Source organism: Dipteris shenzhenensis, chromosome 5, assembly GCF_047967505.1.
Source record: "Dipteris shenzhenensis isolate YYH24624 ecotype China chromosome 5, Dip_SZ_1.0, whole genome shotgun sequence".
Classification (NCBI taxonomy): domain Eukaryota; kingdom Viridiplantae; phylum Streptophyta; class Polypodiopsida; order Gleicheniales; family Dipteridaceae; genus Dipteris; species Dipteris shenzhenensis.
Window position 1 is genome coordinate 36,430,077 of NC_141600.1, and position 5,825 is coordinate 36,435,901.

Consider the following 5,825-nt stretch of genomic DNA (forward strand, 5'->3'; position numbering starts at 1 on the left):
AGGGTGACCGTTGTGCATTTATGTCACTGACTTGTTAGCTGCAGATGCAGTTGGTACACCGCCCACGAATAATAGCTGGATGACAGCTATCCTTATCTACTCTAGTTTGTGGCTCAGTTAGTATGCCACCTTAGTTAGTTGAGTTTGGTTTGAGACCCACATATAGGGTTCTTCTATTTCCTTGTACTAGAGTTCTTTTGGCTTCCACAACTAAGAAGAGAAAAATTGTTTTCAGCCTCCACCTTTGTGTGTATGCCCCCATTGTGTATGTGAGAAAGCTGCAAGTGAGACTCCTGCCCTCTCTCCCACTATCTTCACATTGTCAACCTGGTGAACATAAGAAAGACTACCCATTCTACTTCGCCAGTCAATAACTCAATGATGTAGAGATCAACTATACCACCACAAAAAGAGAAGCCCTAGCAATGGTGTATAATGTTAAGAAATTTTGACACTATCTGTTGGCAAATGATTTTGTCTTCTACATTGACCATCAAGCATTGCTTTATCTTGTGAACCATTCGTGTACAACAAGAAGAATAACCAGATGGCTCCTCTTGCTTCAAGAATTCAACTTCAAAATAGTGGTCTGCAAAGGTGCCCATCACTACATTTCCAATCACATGTCTCGTGTCAAGTCAAGAGAAGCAACCATTGGAGTAGAAGATGACCTGCTAGATACCACACTATTTTAGATAGAAGCTATTCCAGATTGGTGTGGAGATATCATTGGGTACTTATGGCAGGAAGACCACCCCTTGAAATGAAAGTAGTGGATGCCAAAAAACTAATTTTACAGGCTACACCCTATCAAGTCATTACAGGACAACTGTACAAGATGGGCAAGGATCAAGTATTAAGAAGATGTATTATGCCTCATTTGATCACGCCAATCCTGAGTGAAGTCCATGAAGGCATTGCAGGAGGACACTTCCAAGGGGAAGCCACAATAAGAAAAGTCCTCCTTGTAGGCTACTAGTAGCCAACACTGTGGGTAGATGCCTATGAATATGTAAAAGGCTGTGATGTATGCCAACGGACTACTAAACCACAACACAAAGACTTTAATCCCCTAACAATAGTTGTTGCACAAAAACCATTTAAAAAATGGGGGATTTGAGAGTGCTCTCAACGAAAGCAAGAATGGAAGAGGGAGAGAGAGAAATAGAGAGCCACATAAGTTTTGGTGGGTGCAGAACCACCCTAATCTTCTTTTTCATTCATTTATATATGTGTTTAAGTATTGTACATAACTGAGGTAAAGGCACAGTGACCTTTAACCCCCACAACCTCCCACTTAAAGGACAATGTGCCTTTAAGGGAGAACAACCGATGAGCATACTATCCAATGTCCATCAATACACGACAATACTCAAACTGTTGTGACTAGGTAGACTCTTTGTCAGCATATCTGCAGGGTTATCATCTGTATGAACCTTGACAAGCTCTATGCGCTTGTCCTCAAGTACCTCCCTGATGAAATGATACTTGACCTCAATGTGTTTGGTCTTTGCATGAAAGACTAGATTCCGTGCTAGCTGAATAGCACTCATGGAATCACTATGCAATGTCGGTACACTTGTATGAATCCCCAAATCTCCCACTAGTCGATCAAGCCATATAGCCTCCTTGCAACCCTCTATGGCTACAACATACTCAACCTCTGTGAAAGACAAAGCAATGCACTTCTGTGCACAAGACATCCATGACACTGCACCACCTGCAAAGGTTAACACATAACCAGAAGTGGATCGCCTACTATCCACATGCCCTGCATAGTCTGAAACTGTGTACCCAAGTACACGTATGTCTCCTTTACCAAAGCAGATGCACATCTCCTTGGTACCCTTCATGTACCTCATGATGTACTTAACTGCCTCCCAATGCCTCTTTCCTGGATTAGCTATATACCGGCTAACAACTCCCACTGCAAATGCAATGTCTGGTCTAGTAGCTATCATAGCATACATAAGACTCCCAACTGCTGATGCATAAGGAACCTTGGCCATCATGACCCTTTCCTCATCAGATTTGGGACTATCTATATGACTCAATTTCACATATGGAGGCAATGGAGTACTCACTGCCTTCCCCCCCTCCATATTGAAATGCTGCAATACTTTTGTAATATACTCCTTCTGTGAAAGCCAAAGGAGTTTCCTACTCCGATCACATGTGATGCGCATACCAAGAATATGACCTGCAAGTCCCAAATCCTTCATATCAAAGGCCTCATGCAACTTGGCCTTTAATGCATCTAGCTCATAAGTATTCTTGCTAGCTAATAGCATATCATCCACATATAGTGCCAGGATTATCGGGCTACTATCTTTAGCGCTTTTAGTGTAGAGGCAGTGATCAATTTCACTCCTTCTAAAACCTTGGGACCGAATGAAAGCATCAAACTTCTTATACCAATCTCTAGGCGCTTTCTTAAGACCATAGAGACTCTTCTTCAGCTTACAAACTAAATGCTCTTTGCCCTTTTCTTCAAAGCCTTCCGGCTACACCATGTAAATTTCCTCATGCAAATCTCCATGCAAGAAAGCTATCTTGACATCCATCTGCATAAGCTCCATATGCTCTACTGCCACTAGTCCAAGCATGCATCTAAGTGTGGTCATCTTCACAACCGGAGAGAATATCTCCTCAAAGTCCACACCCTTCTCTTGCTTGAACCCTTTAGCGACCAAATGGGCCTTGTACCTAGGCACATCATCACCTGTGACCTTCATCTTATAGACCCATTTACATGGCAATGCTTTCTTTCCATGTGGCAAAGAAACCAAGTCCCAAGTCTTATTCTTCATAAGTGAACTCATCTCTGCTTGCATAGCATACTCCCACTTGCATTGATCCTCATGTATCATAACCTCTCTGTAGCAAGAAGGCTCCCCACAATCAGTAAGCATCACATAGTGTACCCTTGGAACAAACCTATCAGGCGGTCTAGACACTCTAGATGATCTTCTCAAGGGCATTTCAGCTTGCTATCCCACCTGCATATCAGCCACATTTGGCTCATCATTTCCACCAATAGATGATCCATCATCTACCCTTGATTGTATACCTGTGGGAGTATTTGGTGGTACCATTTCTTGCACATTTGGTGCATGGACAGCTTGTTGTCTATCAACATATGTAGGTGGATTCACATCCTAGAAAGTGATTCTCCTCATTTCCACATCCCTCATGGGTGCCTTATGCATCTTCTCCTCATTGAAGACTTCATCATGGCTATGTATGATCTTCTTTGCTTCTAGATCCTAGAGATGATAGTCCATCTCTCCACTTTCACCATAACCTAGAAAGATGCATTTCCTAGACTTAGGATCTAGCTTCTTTCGAAGCTCTTTTGGCACATGTGCATATGCCTCACACCCAAATATATGCAAATGAGAGTAAGAGGGCTTCTTGCCACTCCATGCCTCTTCAGGAATACCACCATCCAAACTCTTACTAGGTGATCTATTGATCACATGCACCGCAGTCTTCATTGCCTCAGCCCAAAAACCACCTGAAAGACTTGCATTGGAAAGCATGCATTGCAACCTTTCTTGAATGGTACGGTTCATCTTTTCTGCATCTGGATTTTGCTCTAAAGTACGAGGGGATGTGAGCTCCCTCTTAATCCCATGTGTATTCACAGAAATGCTGAAATTCATGAGAGAGATACTCTCCACCATTGTCAGTCTGTAGGCATTTAAGTGTTCTATTTGACTGATTCTCAACCAAGGCCAGCCATTTTTGAAATACCTGAAACACATCACTCTTTGGAGCTATAGCATAAGCCCACACTTTCCTAGTTGCATCATCAATGAATGTCACATAGTATTTAGCCCTACCTAATGACCGTGTAGGCATGCGACCACATACGTCTGAATGCACCAAATCAAGCTTTTCAAACTCTTTGTTTCCCCCTCTTTTATAGGCTAATTTAGTTTGCTTCCCATAGAGACAGTGCTCACAAAATTCAAAATCAAAGAAACTCAAATGTGGTACATAACCCAAATGGCATAAGAGTTTCATTCCATTCTGGCTCATGTGCCCCAACCTGCAATGCCACAAAGAAGTGCTTGGCTGCTCGGTTATTGCAACAACATGATCAAATACCCTTGATACATGTAAGGGATACCAAGTCCCACACTTGGCACCCCTAGCCAAAAGCATAGAGCCCTTCTAAATTTTCCAACTCTGAAAGCCAAAAGTGGTGTGAAAACCAGCATCATCTAGCTGACCCACTAAAATAAGACTCTTGGTCAACTTAGGCACATGTCTCACATGTTTCAAAATAAATGCAGACCCATTTGCAAAAGAAAACTTTATGTCACCTACTCCCACTATGTCACATGCATAGTCATTTCCAAGATGCACACAACCTGTCTTTCCACTGTCATAAGTGGAGAACCATTCCCTATGGGGAGTAACATGGAATGAAGCACCACAATCCAAAATCCAATCCTGGGAATATGCATCATTTGAAGCGGTAAGCAACTCTGCAGATAAACTAGACATGAAGAGGACATCATTGTCACTATCATGTGTGACTACATTGATCTCCTCAATCTTCACTTTTCCTTCGTCCTTCCTTGGACTCTCTTCCTTTTGATTTGCACCCCAATTTGCATTCTTTTTCTTATCCTTTTGCTCTCTTTTCAGCTTATAGCAATCCTTTTTCATATGGCCCTTCTTGCCATAGTGGTAACACTCAATGTTCCATGCCCTAGATTTGCTACGAGACTTTCCTCTTTCTTGGGAATTCCCCCTAAACTGTGATCTACCCCTTTGCACATTTAAGGCTGCATCCTACTTATTGCCATCCATAGACTTGCGTTTAATCTCCTCGGCCAACAAACTACCCACAACATCATCAAATTTCAGTACTCCACCAGGTGCAGAGTTACTGACAGCTGTACGGAAGGTATCCCATGAGGATGGCAATCAACATAAGAGAAATATTGCCTTAGTCTCTGCATCAAAATTCATCTTCTGAGCCTGAACCTCTGGCTGAAAATAATATTGAATTCATTCAAGTGAGAAGCAATGGAGATGCCTTCCTTCATCTGTAGCTCAAACAACCTCTTCATGAGGTAAACTTTATTAGAGGCAGTTTCCTTTTCATAAGTGGCACACAGTTTCTTCCACAAATCTTCCGTAGTCTGCTCATTTACTACTGTGAAATAAATTGACTCTGCAAGATGAAGTCTAATAGTAGACTTTGCTAATATATCCAACTCATTCCAATCATCCTCAAACATATCCGCAGGCTTAGCTTTAATACTTGCCAAGGGCTTAATCTACTTCTTTTGAATAAGCACATCCCTTATCTGTTCTTTTCATAAAGAAAAGTTTGTCCCATCAAACTTTTTAATGCTGAAAAACTCCTTTTCAAACATGGAAGAGGATGCCATGATGCAAATGAAGCAAAATCCCAAATGCTAGTGCTTGCAAGAGAGAATCACACCAAATACTAGGTGCACCCAAATGTGTATGCCACAATAGACTGAAATATCACCAAAACTCAAAGTTCAAAGCATCAAAAGATGCAGCTGACTCATGTGCATGTACTATGCATCCGTATGAGCAAATCTCGCCCAAAAGAAAATGCCAACTGCAATGGCAATCCAAAATGCCAATAGGTGCCAAATGGCTCAAGCATAAACACCATCCATGGGCATATGCATCAATAATATCTCATCCAAGAGAGCATAACACTATCAATGCATCACTTGCAATGTGTCAAAGCTGCCCCTCAGCATAATATAGCATCCATGTGCAAAGCGTCCATAAAAATAGCATCCCACAAGGCAATTTGGGCCTATCAG